Source organism: Bos grunniens, chromosome 16 (genome assembly GCF_055505025.1).
Source record: "Bos grunniens cultivar Pamir isolate PY7600 chromosome 16, Bosgru_T2T1.0, whole genome shotgun sequence".
Taxonomy (NCBI): Eukaryota; Metazoa; Chordata; class Mammalia; order Artiodactyla; family Bovidae; genus Bos; species Bos grunniens.
The window spans coordinates 30,223,695-30,245,368 of record NC_141180.1 but is presented as its reverse complement, the minus strand read 5'-3'; the positions used below and the strand labels follow the sequence as shown (position 1 = coordinate 30,245,368).

The following is a 21,674-nucleotide window of genomic DNA, read 5'->3' as shown; positions in this document are numbered from 1 at the left end:
AGCGAGCACCCCCCCACTTGCTGTCCAGCTGTCCACTTGCTGTCCCCCCCCACTTGCTGGCCCAGCCCACATCGAACTGCATCGAACACCCCCACAGCTACCCCGGAGCCTACCCCTGCCTCGGAAGGTGGCCTTGGGTCTCTGGGTGCTGGGGCTGCCCCTGGGTCCTAGCAAGCTCTCCCTGGGCAGTTCCATTGGCCTCACAGGCTGGACTCATGCCAGGGGTGAGGGGCAGCTGGCCCATAGAGGGGGATGGGAAGGGGAGGAAGAGGAGACCAGAGAAGGGTAGTCTTGCTCCAGGCTGAAGAGTGTCCCCAGGTGCCCAATGGAAGTAAGGAGGGGGCTTCCAGAGAGCCAGATCCTGCCCGTGTGGCCAATGGCTGGCTGTGCTGCTTTTACTCCTGCCAGCTCCAGGCCCTGCTCAGACTGTGGAGGGATCTCCGCTGCCCAGAGAAAGCCCTGAACTGGTGAATAAGGAGCTGCTGCCAAGAAGTGGAAGAGGGCAGTGTCGGGGTGGGGCAAGTGACAGGAAGGGCCCCTGTCTTCCTTCTGAGGTACCCCCAGGCCCAGGATTCATGGCCTCTCCCTTGACTATAGCTCTGTCCTGGCTCCTGGCTGTGTTCACACATATCCCCCTAGGCAAGCTCTGGACCCTGCAGCTCCCATGGGACCCCACCCCGTGCTGGTCCCTGCTGCCCTGACCACATAAATCTGTTGTCTGCAAAGTTCCCACCTCTCTGTGGGATTCTCCTACTTCTCTTCTTCCCACTCTCCCCTTGTGGGGCATTGGCAGCCCCAGACATCCTTGGCTACCTTGACTGCCCCATGGCCCCTCAGTGGCCCATACATGGCTCTCCAAACCCACTGCAGGCCTGCTTCTCAGCCAACATCTACAGCATCTTAGGCTGAAAAGGCCCAGGGCACAGCATCTCCTCCCTCTGGCCCACCAGGACTGCCCACCCAGTTGCCCCTTGTCCTCTCAGCTCACTGTCCAGCCGTGAGGACAGGCACCCTAGTGTCACCCCTGACTCCTCTGTGCCCCCATCCTTGAACCACCACAAACCATGTCACTCCAGACTTGGCCCTGTCCAGCTTCCCCAGATCACTGTGCTGCCCACTTTAGGCTCACCTGCCCCACAACAGCTGTGGGGGTGCACCACTGCTCAGAATCCCCCAGTGGTCCCCATCTCCAACAGGACCTGCTCTCCTAGCTACCACAGGACCTGAGCAAGCTGACCACTGCCCAGGGCAAAAGGACTGAGCTACCACCATGGCCTCCTCCAAGAGCTTATATTTTTAAGAAGCATTGGAGAAGGAAATGGCAACCCACTCCAGTGTTCTTGCCTAGAGAATCCCAGGGACGGGGGAGCCTGGTGGGCTGCCATCTCTGGGGTCGCACAGAGTTGGACACGACTGAAGTGACTTAGCAGCAGCAGCAGCAGCTGATAAATGCCAATGGTGCTTTTTTTTTTTTTTTTGCCACTGAGGAAAAAGTCACTCCTCAAATTCATACAGAATTGCAAGGGACCCTGAGTAGCCAAAATGATCTTTAAAAAGAAGACCAGAGTTGGAGGACTCAAACTCCCAAACTTAAAATTTATTACAAAGCTACAGTGATCTTAACAATGTGGTACTGGTATGAAGACAGATATATAGACCAATGGAATAGGACAGACAGCCCAGAAATAAACCCTCACGTGTTTAGTCAAATGATTTTTGACAAGGATGTCAAGGTCATTAAATGGGGAGAGCTTTTCAACAAATGGTACTGGGAAAACTGAATATTCACATGAAAAAGAATGAATTTCAGAACTTCCTTGGTGGTCCAGTGGTTAAGACTCTGTGCTTCCAGTGCAGGTATTATGGGTCTGATCCCTGGTCAGAGAACTAAGACCCCGCATGCTGAGCAGCATGGCCAAAAAAAGGGAAAGAATAAGAACGAATTTGAACCCCTACCTCACACCATATACAAAAATTAACTCAAAGTGGATGAGACCTAAACTTAGGGATTAAAACTATAAAATTCTTAGAAGAAAACATAGGAGTAGATCTTCATTAACTTATATTTAGCGATGGTTTCTTAGATGTAACATCAAAAACACAAGCAAAAAGGGAAAAAAATAAATTGGACTTCAGCAAAACTAAAAACTTTTGTGCATAAAGGACACTATCAATAGAGTGAAAAAAACAGTTGACAGAATGGGAAAAAATATTTGCAAAATTACATATTTTGTATCCCTAATAAGGATCTCATGTCCAGAATATACACAGAACGCATGCAACTCAACAACAAGCACAACAAAAAACAAGTTTAAAAAAGGGTAAAGGACTTAAATAGATATTTCTCCAAAGAAGACATTCAAATGGCCAGTTAACACATGAAAAGATGCTCAGCGTCCCTAGTCACAAGGGAAATGCAAATCAAACCACAATGAGATTTCACTTCACACCATCTCGAATGGCTAGAATCAAAAAGGCGTATAGTAACAAGTCTTGGTGTGGACGTGGAGTGGTCGGAGCCCTTGTGCACTTCCTGTGGGAATGTAATATAGCTCAGCTGCTGTGGAAAGCAGTTTAATGGCTAACTAAATACAGAATTACTGTATGACCCTGCAATCCCACTCCTAGGTAAATACCCAAGAGAACTGGGAACAGGTGTTCAAACAAAAATGTGTACACGAATGTTCACAGCAGCGCTATTCACCACAACCAGAAGCGGGAAACAGCCCAAACGGCCACCAGCGGATGGCTGGATACACAGAGGGCGATGTGTCCACCCAGTGGGTCATGCAGCCCTCAAAAGGAATGAAGCACCAACACCTGCTCCAACATGGATGAGTCTTGAGAACACAGCACTCGGTGAGAGAAGCCAGACACAGAAGAAGGACACACGTTGTGTGAATGCTGTATGATTCCACTTGTGTGAAGTATTAATACATAGAACAGGCAGATCCATGGAGACAGGAGACTTATGGGGGGGGGGGCTGGGGGGAGGGCACAGGGAGGGACTGCTTAATGGGGGTAGGGCTTCCTCCTGAGGCGAAGACCGTGTTCTCGAAGTGGATGCAGGGGCTGGCTGCACAATGAGGAACCTGCTAAATGAACTGAACTGTGTACATCAGAAGAGTTTAGTGCATACTAAAACTGGAACGGTACAGAGAAGATTAACATGGCCCCTGGGCAGGGATGACATGCAAATTCGAGACACGTTCCATATTTTTTAAAAAAGGGGGCTTAATGGTAAATTTCACATTAGGTGTGTTCTACCAGGATTCAAAACCAAGGTAGCTCATGAGGCAGAACCTCTCTGGGGGAACTTTGAGTCTGCAGGAGCTCCTGAGGCATCTCCCTTCTGACAGGAATGTGGGCTGCCCTGCAAAAGGGGCTTCCTGGTAGAGACCCCTCCCCGAGCTGGGAAGCCAGGGCGGAAACCCTGGCTTCTGGCCATGGGCTGGGTATCTGCTCCCTCTCATGGAGCGGCAGCATGGTAGGGGTCTTCTGTTGGAAAGGACAGTCCCTCCAGGGCAGGACCTGGGACAAGGCTGTGGGGCAGTCAGGACAGTGACCAGGGTATAGGCCCAGAGGTTAAGGCCCTTCCTGCCAGGCATCGGGCGCAAAGCTCTACCACTGTGTCAATCCTGGGGTGGGCTGGCAGATGAGGTGTGGTAACTGGTGACAAGATATGGCAGGTAACACGGTGTGGCCAGCGTTGTGTGGCATGATGTGGCATGGGGCCCTGTCCATGGTCATGGGGTCGGGGGGGTCAGGGCAGCTCTGGGCCCGTGTGGCCTTGAGGATTTCCTGTCCCTTCCCCTCTGCTCAGTGGCTGCCCGCCTGCTGGAAGAGGCCCTGTGTGGCTTCTCTGGATCACGTGACTTCAGGATGGGGTGAGAGGGCCCTGTGGAGTACGGGGTCACAGGCACCCTCGGCTTGAACCGGTGCCACAGGTGCAAGCTGTTTACCTGGCAGGTGCTGGCGGAGCTGAGTCCCAGGGCACCGCCTGTGGGGAGAGGAATCCCAGAACAGCTGGGCACCCTCCCCCAGGCAGGGCCTGGCAGAGGGAGGCCAAGGGAGCTGGAGACAGGGCGAACCTGGTGGCCCTGACAGCAGACCCCCACTTCCCCAGCCTGGTTTCCCCTGCCACCACCCCATCAGCTGTGCTCCTGTCTGCAGCAGGAACTGGGAGCCAGGCAGTCTGCAGGCCACTCCCCTCTAGGGGCAGTCAAGCTTGGGCTTCAGCCAGGGTCGGCCCACCTGGGTATGTGCTGCCAGGCCAGCTAGGGGCCTGTCCCAGCTTCTCGGCCCCAGGGACCCCTCCCTCTCTGAGCCTGGCCAGGCCTCTAGATGGCACCTGAGGACAGGAGGCTTGCCAGGCTGGGGAGAAGGGGTCTGGGGGCTCAGAGCCCTAAGGTATCTCTGGGGCAGCGGCTGCCTCTGAGCCACCACGCCTCCTCACCGCCCTCGGGCCTCCCCGTCCACTAGGCTCCCGTGGTCTACCCTCCCACACTGGACACTGAGGCCTCCTTCTCCTCTCACCTCTCTGGCCCCTGCCTGGGCTCCCGTCTCTCTTATGTTTGGGTGTCGGGGCCTGTGTGTGCCCCACTCCACCCTAGGGCTCTTTCAGGATCTCAGGGTCTCTGCTTCAACCCCTGGTTTGAATTCTTCTCTCCTGGTTTCAGAATTCCCATCCTGGCCCAGGGTGTGCTAAGGCATTTCTGGCAACTGCAGTCCAGGGCTGGGCGGGTGACTGCACAGCCTTCTGCAGGCAGCTGGGGAAGCTCCAGTGCAGAAGAATCGAGGCCTCCCTGCCAAGGGCGCCGCCCAGACTGGAGAGGAAACAGGACTGGGGGCTGGGGCGGCAGGAGCACACCCTCAATGCCTGCCAGGGAGGCCCTGGAGATAGCTTCTGGGGGTGTGGAGGCGGGGGAGGGGGAACAGGGGAGGTGAGAGCCTGCCCAGCCTGTCCCTCCAGGCTCTGCCCCCAGCATCCGATTTCAGGATGGTGCAGGCCAGAGGCTGGGGTTGCCTGGCCTCCGCCAGGAGGAGCCGGAACCTGGGCCTTGTGGGCCTTGAACCTGCCCGCCCACCCCCGAAGGCTTGGTTGATGAGTGTCTCAGCTGTTGCCCAAGCTCTGCTTTTTTTCCTGTGTGTTCCCCTGTCCACCAGCCCTCCGCCTGCTGGTGACAGCATTCGCTTTTTCTCAGTGTGCATGTTGTCCTAAGTGGGCCAGGGGCCCTCCATCCCCTGCCTCCAGGGGCCTATGAAATCTGAGTGAGGCCTTTCAGGGCCTTTCTGGGGTCCACGCAGTGGCATTGCAGAGTCTCTGGAGCACTTGGCTGCTTAGCTGGGTGGTGTGGAGGCAGCCCCAGCAGACATCCCCACTCCAGGCAGGAGGCCCTGCTCCGGAGGTGGAGCCCAGTAGCAGCCTCCCTGAGCCTAGCTGAGCCTGAAGCTCAGGATCTGAGCCTCTTTCCAGATGAGCTATTTGAGCTTCTGCCTCTTCCTACCCTGAGTCCTGGCTGATCCAACTCTCGCATGTATTGTTTGCATACCTGTGGGTGCACACATTTCTGGGGGGATGTGTAGGGATTATACCCCCACTCATGGTTGTATCTTGCTTCCTGAGTATTCAGCCAAAGACATCTCCCTCCACACATGATACTGAAGAACCCCTTGTGAGGTTTGCTGTGGCCCCAGAGCCATCTGTGGGGCCAGGATTTCCAACCCCACAAGCACAGTCCCAGGTTGACTGGATGCAGCTGCTATGGGGACACCCAAGGAGGAGGATGGATTCTCCTGTTCCGCTTCCCCAGGGAAGGCAGCGTGGGCTTCTGCTGGAGCTGATGGTCTGCACTGCCCCTGGGTCTCAGCCCCCCAAAGACAGCCCCCTCTGGGAGTGGCAAGAAGGCCACTGGGGCCTTCCCTAGGGTGTCTGCTCCAGAACATGGAAGGGGGCATGCCTCTGAGATGCAGTTGCCCAGCCAAGAGCAAGCCACCCACACCCGTGGTGCCCACCCCCAGGTGGCACTTCCCAATTCCCCACTGCCCCCCATGTTTTGGTGCCCCCCAGAGATGTCTGGTTTTTGAGCAAAGAGGGGGTGATGAGGAGGGTCGCAGGCTCAGAGGTCAGGTCACAAGAGGCAAGGAGAAGGGGCAAGTCCTGCCCTGGAAGAGGAAGGGGCTGCCTCCACTGCCCAGGAGAAGGTCCAGGGGTGCTCCAAGATCTGCTGGCAGCCAAAGGGCAGTGACCAGCCCTTCCCCAAGGCCGATGAGGTGCAGTCAGCCCACCATGTCAGCCTTCTGGGTGCACTGCCCATGACCTGGTCCAGCCTATGCCCACCTTGGGCCTTAACCCTTCCCTGGGGCCTTGGCACTCATGCGGCTCACTCCCTCTCTGTCTGCTGTAGGGTCTGCTTGACTGTCCCTTCCCACCGTCCACCCCACATAAAACTGCCCCTGCTCTCCACACACCCTTCTGCAGACCCGTCCCACATTGTGCCCTCCTGGCACCCAGTGGGCGCTCCCCTTGGTGAGTTCAGCTAGAGAGGGGTGGGAGCCGCCTTCCCACCTGACCCTGTTCTGCTAGCAGCCCCCACCTCTGCAACCCAGCAGGATCTAATTAGGCTTCTTTTGGATTACCTACATTCCACCCGCCTCCCCCTACAGCCTGTCCTTATCTTCTGTCTTTCAGAGCTGGGAGGCAGGGTCAGGCCCCAGCTTGCTTACTGGAGGACAAGACAGACCCAGTGTGAGATGCCCCTGCAGCCCTAGACCTGCAAAGCCAGGCTTGGAGCTGGGCCCCCGCCCCACCGGGGGCAGTCTGGTCGTGTGCACGGATTGTTTGAATAATTCAGATTTTAAAAGACCTACTTTCCTGTCAGACCATTTCCTGCTGGAGAGCAGATGGGGCCAGGGCGTCTGAATTATGCATTTGTGCTCCCCAGGTTTTAGTGGAGCTGGGCTCTGAGCCAGACACTGGGGCCCAGCTGGCCTGGCCCTTGCCGGATACGGCTGACCGGGTGTGGCAGTAGACTCGGGACCACAGGCTAGGCTCTAAGCCACTTATCAAGAGTAGAGGGAGGGAGTGTCTCCGGGAAGTCAGGAGAAGCCTGGCCTCCTGGCTGGGCATGAGCTCTCCAAGAGGGGCCCCGGTTTATGCCCCACTGAGAAGGGCCGGGTGGGGGCCCCAAAATGCAAGAGGCCAGTGCAGCAGGAATGGAGGGTGGGCGGGGAGGGCAGGGTCCCCAGAGCATCCTGTAGACCCTTGGGGTCTCAGGGACCCTGAGAGCTGATCAAGGCCCAGGGCATGTGTTTTCAGGGCCACAGGGCCCTGCTGCCTGGGGCCTCTGAGGCCTGTGTGCTTCAAATGGAGACGAGACCGGGCAGGGAATTTGGGAATGAGGACCCTGTGGCCCTGTCTCCTCCCTGCTGCCTTCCCTTCAACTTTGCCCCTCACACCTGGTCCATAAACACATAAAAGGGCTCTAGGCCCCAGCCACAGGGCAAGTTCCAGGGAAGGCCCTGCCACACCCTGCAGACCTACAGATTATCCAGGGGCAACAGGGCTGCACCCCAAAACTTCAGACAGCTGGGGCAGTCACTGGCCTGGTGTCCTGATGCGTGGCCTTGCCCTGTGGCCTTGATGTCCCTGAGGAAGGGCCTGATCAGGCTGATGGTGGCCTGTGGGACAGGGGAGCCCTGGGTCTGCCCTCAGATGGGCATGCAGGGACCCAGGATGACAGGATGGGGGTTTTCCTGCCATCCCCACAGCAGCGCAGAGTGGGCTCCATGGAGACCACTCATCGCGCTGCCCAGTTCCTTCTGCTCTCCCTCCCTCCCATTTTTCTCGCTCTCCCCCACCTGCTCTCCCCCTCCTCCAGCCACCACCCCTTTCTCCTCCCCTTCTCCCTTCCCTGCTCCTCCTCTCTACCTTTCAGTCCCTGGACTTAGGTGGGCATAGAGCTTGGGACAGCATGAGACCCACTGGACTCTCCAGGATGTCCCTCTCTCATCCCAAGTCTGGGGCCTTGGGACCCACCTGCCAAGGCATGTGGGATCTCAGTTCACTAACCAGGGATCAGACTAGGCTCTTAGCAGTGAAAGCTCAGAGTCCCAATCACTGGGCCACCTGATAATTCTATTTACTTTTTATTTTTAATATCTATCTAGTTATTGCAGCACGCCAGATCTTCAGCTGAGGCATGTAAACTCCCAGTTCCAGTATGTGGGATCTAGTTCCCTGACCAGGGATTGAACCTGTGTCCCTGCATTGGGAGTGTGGAGTCCTAGCTATTGGACCACCAGGAAATAACTGGTTTTTTTCCTCTCCTCCTCTTGAGCAGTGGGCAGCCCTCATCCTGGACACAGTGACCACTCCATTCTGATTCTCCCTGCTCCCCTACTCCCCTCCCCATCCTCACTCTGAGTCGTGTCCCCCTCGCCTGGAACACAGCATGTTGCCCACACCCCTTCCCCCACTCATCAACACCTCTGGAGCTCCCTCTGTGTGCCCCCCGCCCTGGTACACAGGTGGAGCAGTGGGCAAGGGAGTCCAGCTCTGTTTTCAGCAAGTGAGCAGGGCAAGAAGCAAGCAGCCTGAGCATGAACCACATGAGGTCACGGGAGCCAGAGTAGCACTGGGGGGCCGGGGTGGGCTGGGGGAGGCTCCTCTGCAGAGGGGTCTTAGGGTTATGGGGGAGCCCCTCACAGGCAGGTAGAGCTACAAGGACCAAAGGCCAGAGCATGGAATGTGGAGACTGAGTGTTTAAGGAGCAGAGAGAAGCCAGATGCCGGGCGGTGAGGAGGATGGAACAGAAGCGCAATAGGAGCTGCCAGTGGTTTGAAGCAAAGGAGCAATCCTGCTGATGTTCAGTTCTGGTTCAGCTGAGCAGGGTGGACATCTCTGCTTCGGTCAGCACCCAACCGAGGGGGCAGTGATCATGGAAGATTTGTTACCCAGAGGGGGTGGTCTGCGTGTGTACGTATACATGTATGCTTGTACATGCACATGTTCCTTAGTCCACTGTCGGGGACCAGAAGTAATGGCACTCCAGGAGCAGCAAGCACAGCCTATGCCTGCATGCAGGCTTCTAAATACCTGCTCCACCAGAAGGAAACAGGGCCCCCTGGAGAACGAGTTAGGTCAAGGCTGGGGCAGGGAGGACCTGAGACAAGCCTGGAACTTCTTGTGCCAGAAATTGAGGAAGGGCTCCCAGGAAAGTGGAGACATGTCTGTGTGCTGGTAGGATGAATCAGTGTGTGTGTGTGTTGGGGGGAAGACGGACAAGGGGCACAGCCCCAGAGTGGGTGGGAAGGCATGGGCTCCAAGCTGAGGTCCAGGTCCACCCTAGACAGACAGTCAGGCTCACACACAAAAGGAAACAATCTGCTGCAGCTGTGAAAGAGGCTGGGGAGGGAGGGTCTACAGGGCCCCTTGAGGTTTATGGGGGCAACTGCATTGCCTGCCTGTTCTACTGTACAGGCCAGGGGGAGGAGAGGGCAACACAGGGAGGGCTGCGGGCAGGGAGCTGATGTGGTTGCAAGGAGGTGATTAGGGTGGGGACCCCAAGCTCTTGCAGTGAAGGACGAGGGTGTCGGGAGTTGTTGGAACTGGGGAGGCAGAGGTCAGATGGAAAGGTGGAAGCCGGTGGGCTAAGGGCCCCAATCATAAACGTCCAGGAGGGGTCTGAGGACACCGGAGACTGCTGGCTGCTCACAGCTGACCTCCTTCCCCCTCCTCCACCAGGGGGTCTTTGATCCTCAGCTCCCTGGCAAACTCGGTCGCCGCATTTGCAGGGGTAGACTACTTGTCCCTACTGACAGTCGTTCTCGTTCTCGTGGTCACACCTCCATGCTCAGGTGGCCATTCCAGACAGAACCTTGACTACAGAAGCCGCACTGCCTGCACCTGCCCAGCTCACTGGAGCCCCACTGGCACCTCTGAGGACAGCCCTGACCCTGGGCTGTAGGGGCTCCACTCCGCAGGCAGACTGAAGCCAGGCGTCCCTGAGGCCGACACAGCGTGGGTGTGGGTCAGCATGGGCTGGGGGTATGTATACTCGTGTGTGTGCCGGGTGCACAATGCAGATGTGGAGCGCCCGGGGCTTTACGTGCGCGTGTACGGGGAGCGGAGTTCAGATGCTGAGCGCCAGGTGCGGTGGCAGGTTCCCGCCCTGCGTCCTTTATCTTAGTCCACCTGGCTGGGAGCCTAGCGAGTCGGCAGCCGGCAGACCACCCTACGCAGTGCCCCACGCTCCGGCCCCTGGGGAGCGGAGCCTGGCAGGGGGGAGAGGCGGGTCTGACTTGGAGGCTACCAGGGAGGGTCTGAGAGGGTAGGGCGCTGCCCCTTTAAGCGGCTCGCGCACGCGCGCGGGGGGCTGGCGCTGGGACGAAGCGCGCGCGCCCCCCCGCGCGCGCGCCGGGGACTCTGCCGAGCGGGGCGTGCGCGCGCGGCGTGCGCGGTGACGCGACCGTGGGGTTTCCCGAGGCTGCGGGCAGGGGCCGCCGCGCCCATCCCGATGGCTGGAGGCGTCTGAGGGGCGGACGGAGGCGGCGGCGGCGGGAGCGGGAGCGGGAGCGGGCGCGGGAGTGGAGCAGCCGCCGCGGGACCGACCGGACCGAGCTTCGCCGGCGCACCTGCCCGCAGCGCCCGCGGAGCGGCCGGAGCGCGACCACCTCCCGTAGCGGCGGCCGAGGCGGCGGGGAGCGGGCGCAGCAGGCGGGACGCGGCGTCGAGGTGAGCGCGACGGCCCCAGCCCCAAAAGCGACCCCCGTCCCAGACCCCTAGCCCTGGCCGTCTCCCCCACCATTGGCCCTCCCTATCGCCCCCCCCCCCGGTCGCCCGCTCGCCAGGGCCGCCCCGCCCCCACCCTCCCCGCCCCCACCCGGCTGCCTGGCCGAGTCTTCCTGCCCCGCCCGGGTGGGGTCCTCGGGGCGGGGGCGGCTGGGACCCCGCGGGCTTCGGCGGGCCCTGGGGCCGAGGTCCTGGGCTTCGGGCCGGGAGTTGGGGCGCCGGGGTCTAGAGTCCAGATCCGGGCCTCTGGTCTGGGGTCCCGGGTGCAGGCCTGCGGTCCGGGTCCTGGGGTCCGCGGTGGGGGCGGGGCCGGAGACTCCGTGGTTTGGGGGTCTGGGGCCGGCGCCCCTCGGCCGGCTCCTGGGAGGTGGCTCGGAGAAGGGGTACCGAATGGTCCGAGAACAAAGGCGGCGGCGGCCCTGTCCCGCGCTGGGCGGTGGGCGCCATCCTTGGCCACGGGAGGACGGGCTGCGAGAAAAGCGGCCTTTCGGAGGCTGGAGGAGAGGCCGGCGTCGCCGCGGCGGAGAAATGAGGAAGCGGCGCCTAGGGCGCGCGGGGCGGACAAAGCGCCCAGCGAACGCGGGTCCTGGCCCCACGGTCGCCGCCGGCCCGAACGGGGCCCCCCGAAACCCCGGTGCCGGCGCGCAGCCTGCGGGCGGCGGCCGGGCCCCCGCGCCCCGCGCCGAATGAATGGCCCTCGGCGGCCCGGCAAGATGGCGCGTCCGCCGCGCGGCCTTTGTCAGCCGCCGCCCGCGCCGCGGGGCTCGGGGGGCGCCGCCCGGGGGCGCCGCCCGGGGACCCCCACGGTCCCAGAGGGGTGGGGAGCGCTGAAGATTCCACCCGGGGGTCGCTGAGCCATCGGACTTTGAAAACCCTGTCTTTTTCCTTGCGAGTTGCTGTTTGACTCCAATGGTGTCCACACGTTTCTAGTGTTCTTTAAATTGCCGAGTTAGCATACCTGAGTAGCGGGAGCTTTCTGTGCTTAGTGTCTTTTTCATGGACCCTTTTGAGTTAGGATTGGGAGACTCACAGCCTGAAGGAAAACAGCAATGTATTTATGTGGGGAAACAGGGGTGTTTATTTGGGCAAAGGAAGTTGGTGGACATTTACAGTTAGAGAGTACATTACTGAGTTTATGCATACACGATGTATATATTTTCATATGTAGTTTTGGTTTAGGTTAGAGGCCTTTTTTTTTTTTTTTGTATTTCCATGTTGCTACGTGTTTAACAGTGATCTCAAGTAATATTTAATGATTAAGCGGTTGCCTATGAGATTATTAGGAAAAATATATAGCTATTTTTCATGATAAGCAAATAAATGGAAGTATTAGCTTTATGAGAAGTTCCTTCAACCCCGGACTCTAGATAAGGTCTGAAGACCATTGTTATCCGTAAGATTTCTACCTGAGTTCTCGTTTTCTAATTTGAGGCTGTAGTCTTTTTTGGTTTGGAGTGGGTTCTTATTTCAAAGGAAGGTTTCAGTTTGAGTCCTATTAAGATAGATAGGGCCTGTTCTGGATTTCTTCCGGAAGGTACACATTGCAAAAAGAAAGCAAACAGGCAGTTCCTTTTTTGCTTCCTTACTAATACGGGTGTGTGGCTGGGGACAGGGCTGCTTGCCACCAACATGGAAACAGGTCTGAGAACCTCCAGACTGCAGACGGGAGCTTTTGGCCGGATTGAACTTTGTGACAGAGCTGTCAGAAATGGAGTGCAACTGGAAGGGTCAGAGGCCGCCCTGGCTGGATCCTGTTGGGGAAGATTTCCAGCTGCTGTGAGGCTGTCCAGCAGACTGCAGGGCCTTTCTCCTCCCGGGACTCACTCCCTCTGTCACACCAAGCCTCTGGTTTCACAGGCATTGTGATTGCTGCAAGTTTTTCTTTAGAAGGTGTGAATTGAGGAAAGCAGAGTTTTATGGTTGTGCCTGCAGCTCATTCCCAATTCTCCTGCTTGGGGGCGCGTGTTAGGCCTGCCTCTCTTCTGCAGAAATGGAGCAAGAGTATGCTAATAGAGAATATCGTTTAACTCTGCAGTTTTGCTTCAGAACTGACACTTTCTTAAATGAAAACACCCACCAGGTAGGAACCATTCTGCTTGTTTGTTACCTGAGTTTACGACAGAGCTATATTTATATTATCTTGCAAGTACTAAGAGGAATGTCCTCTTTAGTGAGACCTTAATAAGGATTTCTCTTTGTTTGATGTCTTGAGTTACTTCTGTTTTGGGAGGAGTTCAAGAAAATTTCCTCAGATTTCATTTTAATCTCAGAAGAGATTTGAAAGATTGTCAAGTCTTTTTCATCCTTAGCGACTTCGATTTCAAAGCTTGGATCACCTAGGTCTTACATTGATCACATGAGAAGTGCACTGATTCTATGAGGAGTTCATTTATTTCTCAAAGTTTTGTTCTGTTACCTTTTATTTTACTAAAATTTTCTCTTTTATCCTTTAGCTTGATTGGTAAAGTTGTATTTCTAAAAATACCTTGAGAGGGGTCTTTATGTAGACTTGCCTACCATTGGTTGTCTTTTTAGCGAGCACCTTGATGAATAATGTTGACATGCAGTATTGGCATTTATTGTAGTGTCTTCATTAGATTGCTTTTTTCTATGCCCAAAAGATTTGGCTCATGTTGGTTTCTAAATGGGATTAAGTTCTTACTGTCTACAGACTTTGGCTTTTAGCATTAGTGGATTGGAAATGGATATCCTCAATTTTATTATCTGGGCTTGACCATATGGCATGCCATATTATTTTAAAAGCCTTATTTAGCATGAGTCTAATAAAGCATTGAACAGACAGATTTTAGCATTTTTTAGGCTCCCTGGTGGCTCAGTCAGTAGAGTCTGCCTGCAGTGTGGGAGACCTGGGTTCATTCCCTGGGTCAGGAAGATCCCCTGGAGAAGGAGATGGCAACCCATTCCAGTATTCTTGCCTGGAGAATTCCATGGACAGAGGAGCCTGGTGGACTACAGTTCATGGGGTCACAAAGAGTCAGACTCTGAATTTTTTAATGTTGGTGTAAATTCTGATCTCAGGTTTGCATTTGTAGATAAGAGTGGTTTGAGAATTTATGAAGCAGGCAGTTCAGTTGAGTGAGTGGTGTAGTAAACATAGAATGAGGAGGTAAAAAGAAATTGAAATTGAAACTGATATCAGAGAAGTAATTTACAAAACTGATTGTGTAACATTACTGGGGGGAAGACACGGTCCAAATAGGTCCAAATATACATGGAGAGAATGGCTGTGTATTGAGTAATGCAACAGCACATTTGACTGTTCCGGGAAAAGAATGGAGTCCCACTTCTTTTAGAGCTGTGGGTTTTGTTTCCAGACTTAAACTCTCATTTAAGAAATACAGGCAATTCTATAGACACTTGAATTGGTCAGTGAATTAGAGGAATGCTAATAGCATTTAAAACCTTTTAGCCCACTTGTTCTTGTGGCAGTGCCTGTCCTTAGGTGCCACAGTTATCGATGGAAATTACTGCTCACTTCCAGTGATAGAAAAGCTTCCCGTTTTATAGAGCAATGTTGCTTTTCTTTTCTTTCATTTAGAAACTTGAGGATTCTCTTATTTAACTAAGTAAACATTCTGGGGAAAAAACCATTTCTAAAAACTGATTAAAAAGACCAAGTCAAGATTATCTAAAATAATAATTCGAAGAGATTATCTAGTTGAATCCATATTGCCATTGATAAAAGTTTACAATTTAATAATCAGTTGCCGCAGGATCCCCCTTTGTTTTTTGACCACCTTGTGGCTTGCAGGATCTTAGTTCCCTGACTAGGGATTGAACCCCGGGCCCAGGAGTCCCAACCACTGAACTGCCAGGGAATTCCTGCTCCAAGCTTAATACTGTATTTTATCAAGGGGGCAAAGCTATTCTTTAACCTGTCTGGACTAGAATACTAAGGGATTTGGTTGAATATATTCTTGTTTACTTGTGGGTTGTTGTGTCTATGCGTGTCTGTATGTCCTCTGACTCAGTCCTGTGGCAACTGTAAAATATATTCCCGATGCAGATTACAGATTCTCTTGACTACCTGTCCAAGTGTTGTAGTTGGTAAAGCTTTAAAAAATTCTGGGGCCTTCCCTGGCCCCAGACTAAAACTCCATGTTCCCAGTGCAGGGCCATCTCTGGTCAGGGACCTAGATTCCATTTGCTACAACTAACAGTTCACATGCTGCAAAATCAGATGCTGCCTGCCGCAACTAACAGCTGGCACAGCCAAATAAATATTTTAAAAATTCGGAACATTTCTAACTAGACAAGAGAGTATTAAAGTTTCTACAATAGTTTTCCCAAAAAAATTGTTATAGGAACTTTAAGATAATTCCTGAATTTCAGGGACAGAAAGAAATGCACTCATTTCTCAAGAGACTGTCTGAGTTAGAAGTCGGTTCTGTAACTTGCTCGTTTGGATTTGATTTTGACTTCCATGTATCTGTTTCCTGGTGTGTAAAGTAGGCACACGAGCCCCTCCTTTCTGGAGTGGTTGTAAGGGGTGCAGTGCAGCACTTGGAGCATTGCTTGACTGGCAGTTCTCTGTGCTGGGAGCACCATTTCTGTTGTTGTTGACCTTGCTTTGTAACAGTTTTTTTTTTTTTGGCCACGCGGCTCAGCAGGTGGGATATTAATTTCCTGACCCCCGCCTCTTGGAGTCTTAACCATGGGACTGCCAGGGAAGTCCCATATTGACCATATTTCTTTGTACTGTACAGCACAATACTCTGTATTATGCTCCTGCAGCTTGTTTATTACATAACTTCTGTGGACCTCTTAATCCCCTTCACTTATTTTGCCCCCTGCCCCTTTTTGGCTACCACTGTTCTCTGTGCATCACATGAATAGCTTTGTGTCTAGTTTCGTTTTGTTCAAAAGGCTTTCTTTTACCTTTAAAGGGTAATTTTGATCCTATAATTTATTTTGAAATTGGTAAAACGATTGTTTATTTTTTAAGGATCTCACTCCCCCACTCCATTTATGATGCCAAATTATTTGAGAGTTCACAAAACAGTTTTTGGCATCCCTTAATTTGTCAACTAGTGGCAATGAAATATTTTTCACATGTTCTCAAAAGTACCATAACTTGAAATTTGTGTCTCATTCAGCGCCTTCACTGCTCCTTGCTGCTGCTGCTACTAAGTCGCTTCAGTCGTGTCCGACTCTGTGCAACCCCATAGACAGCAGCCCATTAGGCTCCGATGTCCCTGGGATTCTCCAGGCAAGAACACTGGAGTGGGTTGCCATTTCCTTCTCCAGTGCATGAAAGTGAAAAGTGAAAGTGAAGTTGCTCAGTCGTGTCCGACTCCTAGGGACCCCATGGACTGCAGCCTACCAGGCTCCTCCGTCCATGGGATTTGCCAGGCAAGAGTACTGGGGTGGGGTGCCATCACTGCTCCTTATTGAGTGTAAATTGTTGTAGAATGGGCGTGGCTCAGGGCCTTGTTACAAAGTGAAAAACAGATGGATCACGGGCACCTAACCTACTTTAGAGTTCAGCAATGGCTTTCTAGGGAGAATGTTTCTTTTGGGGAGAGTCTTAGGTTTCTTGATTTATTACATATATGCAGCCCTGTGTTATATATTTGCTCGGTTTTATCTAATAGTCTCACCAAAGCATTCTACTGGTAGTCTCCCCCAAATGGATTCAGGAACACTAGAGAGTTGTGCGCTTCATGACTGCAGACTTGAAGCTCCCTGTGTCTTGCAGTAGAGTCAGCGTGAGCGTAAGGTGCTGTCCAGGCCCCGCATCTCTGGTTTCAGGGTTAGGGCTTCTGAACACCTACGTGCAAGGGACTGCAGAGTGGGAGTGGGGAGCACCCCATGTGACCTGCAGGAGGCTTCCCCAAGGGCTCGTTTCTTCTTGTCCTCTTCTTTCTTGTTTGAGTTTGTAGTCAGCCAGGGCGGCCTTGATGGCCTCTCTGGCCAATGTGGAGTAGTGCAGTTTCACAGGGAGAAGGCAGAGTTCCTTGGCGGTATCTGTGTTCTTCATGGTCGAGGCGTCCTCCACCATCTTCCCCTTCACCCATTCAGGGGCTGACCAGCTGCTGGGAGTGGCAGAACCACAGCCAAATATTTTAAAACTGGTGTTCACCATCTTTCTCTTTTCACCCACTTTAATCTGTATTTTCATTTCATCACTACACGCTGGAGCCCCCACCTATCCAGTTCCAACATTTGTAGATGCCTTGCCAGGGGACCCCAGGTTTCAGGGATTTTCATAAGAATCAACTGCAGTCTCGTGTGAATGCCAAGCCATAGCTGACAGCTCCCAGGGGGCAGGCAGGTAGGCGAGGGGCTGGAGCAGCAGCAGGGCTGCCACCATCTTGCAGGTTTGCTGGAAAATGTTGAGACTGGAAGGATTTTCCAGTTGGAGCCTGCCTGGTGCGTGAAGAGGAAGGAAAGAGTGTTCAAGGCTGAGGAGATGGACCGTGTTTCTCATGCAACCAGTTGGTCTCCTTCACTCACTGCTTCCAGCACCTAGAACCATGTAGTGCAAGATATTGTTTAATCACTAAATTGTGTCTGGCTCTTTGGACCCCAAGAGCCTGTCAGGCTCTTCTGTCCATGGGATTTTCGAGGCAAGAATACTGGAGTAGGTTGTCATTTCCTTCTTTAGGGGATCTTTCCAACACAGGGATCGAACCCGCATCTCTTGCATCTCCTACACTGGCAGACATGTTCTTTACCACTGCGTCACCTGGGAAGCCCTGTATTGCAAGATATGAAGTGAAGTGAAGTGAAAGTTGGTGAGTCGTGTCCGACTCTTTGTGACCCCGTGGACTGTAGAGTCCATGGAATTCTCCAGGCCAGAATACTGGAGTGGGTAGCCTTTCCCTTCTCCAGGGGATCTTCCCAACCCAGGGATCGAACCCTGGTCTCCTGTATTGCAGGCAGATTCTTTACCAGCTGAGCCACAAGGGAAGCCCTTATTGCAGGATAGGTGCTCAGTAAAATTACGGAATGAAAACACATGATTCATCCAGGGACATAAGTTCCACAGGGGTGGAGAGTGGTGAGAAATGGACACCCAAGAGGTCAGAGCCTTGGTAAAGAATTTGCACCTTTACCTTGAGGGCTCTAGGAAGCTTTCAAAGGGTTTTAAGACGATTTACCTGATCAGGAACGAGTCACTTGGTACTTGAACTTGGAGCATGCTCAGAGGAAGGAGGAAGACAGGTCAGATTTCAGATGGGATACTGTAGAGGGAAGGGGGTCTGGGTCAGGGTTGAAAAGGTGGTAGCTGTTTACTGAGACACCTTGATGACTTAGTGGAAGGTCAGAAGGGAATGAGTGAGTACAGATTTCTGTCCTGGATATCTGGGTGGCCATCTTGCATTTACTGAAATGAGCAGTGGTTTGCTGAGAAGACACACTGAACTTGGCACCTTGGTTTTGAGGACCCCAGGAGACATTCCCATGTTCTGCATCAGAACACACCAGCTCTTATTCTTTCTACTTGTCTTTGCAAAGCTCTTCTGGAGGTTTGTTGGTACCCTCCACTCCCTTCATTAAGGTCTTTGTACCCGTGTCCCCTCCTTAGAGGCCGTTCTCCACTCCCATTAATCTCTATCTTCCCTTGCTCTGTCCCCTTAATCTTTATGTTGATCTGCCCACTAGTTCTAAGCTCCATGAAGACAGGCACTTTGGTTCAACTGCAGTATTACCAGTCTCTGAAACTCTGAAGTGTTTGTCGAATTATTGACTTTTGTTACTTGTGAATGTAGAGCTCTGGAGGAGTGGTCTGAATCAATTGTTAGTGTTTAGATGGTGGTTGAAGTCTTGGGTGTCACCATTATTTAGAGTGAGGGGTCTGAGGAGTACCATCTGTGGACTCTGGGACTCATTAGGTCCAAGATAGTGTCATGATCTGAGCTTCCCTAGTGGCTCAGACAGTAAAGATCCACCTGCAGTGTGGGAGACCCAGGTTCAGTCCCTGAGTCAGGAAGATCCACTGGAGAAGGAAATGGCAACCCACTCCAGTATTCTTGCCTGGAGAATCCCATGGACAGAAGAGCCTGGAGGGCTACAGTCCATGGGGTCACGAAGAGTTGAACAGGACTGAGCAATGGTGACCCACTCCAGTACTCTTGCCTGGAAAATCCCATGGATGGAGGAGCCTGGTAGGCTGCAGTCCATGGGGTCACTAAGAGTCGGACACGACTGAGTGACTTCACTTTCACTTTTCACTTTCATGCATTGGAGAAGGAAATGGCAACCCACTCCAGTGTTCTTGCCTGGAGATTCCCAGGGATGGGGGAGCCTGGTGGGCCGCCATCTATGGGGTTGCACAGAGTTGGACACGACTGAAGCAACTTAGCAGCAGCAGCACAGCAACAGAGCAACTAACACTTTCACTGTTAGGATCATATTAAGATGTCATTTGACTTTCACTGTGTCGACATTCCCACTGATGGTACAAAAGCAGCGGTGGTTGACACTGCTGGTTCTGCAGCACAAATCAGGGCTGTGGTACCAAGACATTTACAGTGGTTTTTGTTGTTGTTCAGTTGCTCGGTTGTGTCCAACTCTTTGCGACCCCATGGACTGCAGCATGCCAGGCTTCCCTGGCCATCACCATCTTCCTGAGTTTTCTCAAAGTCATGTCTGTTGAGTCAGTGATGCCATCCAACCATCTGATCCTCTGTCGTTTGCTTTTCCTCCTGCCTTCAATCTTTCCCAGCAACAGGGTCTTTTCCAGTGAGTTGGCTCTTCGGATCTGGTGGCCAAAGTATTGAAGCTTCAGCTTTAGCATCAGTCCTTCCAATAAATATTCAGGACTGATTTCCTTTAGGACTGACTGGTTTGATCTCCTTGCTGTCCAAGGAACTCTCAAGAGCCTTCTCCAGCACCACAGTTCAAAGGCTTCAGTTCTTCAGTGCTCAGCCTTTTTTATTGTCCAGCTCTCACATCCATACATGACTGCTGGAAAAATCATAGCTTTGGCTATATGGACCTTTGTAGACAAAGTGATGGCTCTGCTTTTGAATATGCTGTCTAGATTTGTCATTACTTTTCTTCCAAGGAGCAAGCGTCCTTTAATTTCATGGCTGCAGTCACTGTCCACAGTGATTTTGGAGCGCAAGAAAATAGTCTGTCAGTTTCCATTTTTTCTCCGTCTACTTGCCGTGAAGTGATGGGACTGGATGCCATGATCTTCATTTTTTTAATGTTGAGCTTTAAGTCAGCTTTTTCACTCTCCTCTTTCACTTTCATCAGGAGGGTTTTTAGTTCCTCTTCGATTTATACTGTAAGGGTGGTGTCATCTGCATACCTGAGGTTATTGATATTTCTCCCAGCTATCTTGAGATTCCAGCTTGTGCTTCATCTAGCCCGGCATTTCACATGATGTACTATGCATATAGGTTAAATAAGCAGGGTGACAATTCAGTCTTGACCTACTCATTTCCCAGTTTTAAACCAGTCCGTTGTTACATGTCTGGTTTTAACTGTTGCTTCTTGACCTGCATACAGGTTTCATAGCAGGTAGGTAAGGTGATCTGATATTCCCATCTCTTGAAGAATGTTCCACAGTTTATTGTGATCTATGGTCAAAGGCTTTAATGTAGTCAGTGAAGCATAAGTAGATGTTTTTCTGGAATTTTCTAGCTTTTTCTGTGATCCAGCGGATGTTGGCAATTTGATCTCTGGTTCCTCTGCCTTTTCTAAATATAGCTTGTACATCTGGAAGTTCTTGCTGGTTATTGTAGTCATAATATTCTTCACCGCTGTGAACTTGTGGTTAAAAAAAATCCAATTTAATGTCTTTGATGAAGCAATAAAAATCAATTTTATTAAACTGCAACCTGAGTACTCATCTTTTTACTGGTCTGTGTGACCGAATGGGAAGTCAGCATAAAGCACTGATCCTTACGTAGCATCCTAACGTATGAGAGTCTGCACAGCAGCTATGCCATCACTTGAGTTGAAAGAACAGCCGACAGAAAATGATGACTGTTCAGACAGGGGAACTTGGCAGATGTTTTCTTAAAAACGAATGAAGTGAACCAGATACTTCAAGGAAAATAACTGACATTGTTGGCAGTGATAAAATTTGAGCTTTCAGATGGAAATTTGAATTTTGGAAAACTTGATTCTCCTACCATGAGCTTGACAGCTTCCTGGTACTTTTCTTTCAAGATAGGTGGAGATGTTAAGGGAATGTTTCTTTTTTAATGTTATATAATAGGACGTGTCAACGTTGGGAAGATCTGCTTAACTCAGGGAGGTGATGCTTTCCAATGGCCTGTGTTCGATGCTGGGAACTCAGGGATAAGTAAAAGATCCGTTCAAAGCATCAGAGTGGAGTGAGGCCCCTGGTGTTTGATGTAACAGTGTGAACAGTTAACTGACAGGGTTTCAGGTTCCGCATCAGAACTTTAAGAAACTTAGCACTTGGCAAGTTTTGATGTAGTATCAGAAGACTGTCGACATTTATTTGAAAAGGCTGTTAAATCACTCCCTTTTTCTACCATGTATTTGTGTGAGAAAGTTCCTCATCTCCTTCAACTGGACAAAGTGCGGCACCAGTGCGGACCCACTCCCTCCCCCGACCCCCTGCTCCCCCCAGGCAGACACTTAACAGCTCTGCTGATATGTACAATGTTGCTACTCTTCTCTCCAAGTTATTTTTCTGGTTATATTTTGTAAAAATATTGTTTATGGTAACAGGCAGTATGCTTATTGAATGTTTTTAGAAAGTCTCTGCTTTAGTTTCTAATACAGTAAATACCTGTTGATATAACCTATGTAAACAAGAGCCCCTGGGGTCCTCAGTAATGAAGAACGTATGGGAGCCTGAGCCTCGGCCTCCGAGCAGCATGATGGGAGAGGAGTGCAGTGCTTACCCTGCAGGACCACTTGAGGGCCTTGG

General features: G+C 52.3%; 1 protein-coding gene and 1 non-coding gene across 3 annotated transcripts in view; both read left to right on the top strand.

Moving 5' to 3' along the window:
• The first annotated feature begins 3,117 nt into the window (after positions 1–3,117).
• Positions 3,118–3,221, top strand: LOC147356494 (U6 spliceosomal RNA). Its single transcript, XR_015143893.1, has one exon. It is a non-coding gene; the product is annotated as a U6 spliceosomal RNA (small nuclear RNA).
• A 7,270-nt stretch (positions 3,222–10,491) lies between these two features.
• The window catches only part of GNB1 (G protein subunit beta 1), a 79,113-nt gene continuing 67,930 nt past the window's right edge, over positions 10,492–21,674 (top strand). For both annotated transcript variants that reach the window (XM_086344124.1, XM_086344125.1), the window contains exon 1: positions 10,492–10,735. The gene's annotated coding sequence lies outside the window, so the exon portion shown is untranslated. The remainder of the gene's footprint in view (positions 10,736–21,674) is intronic.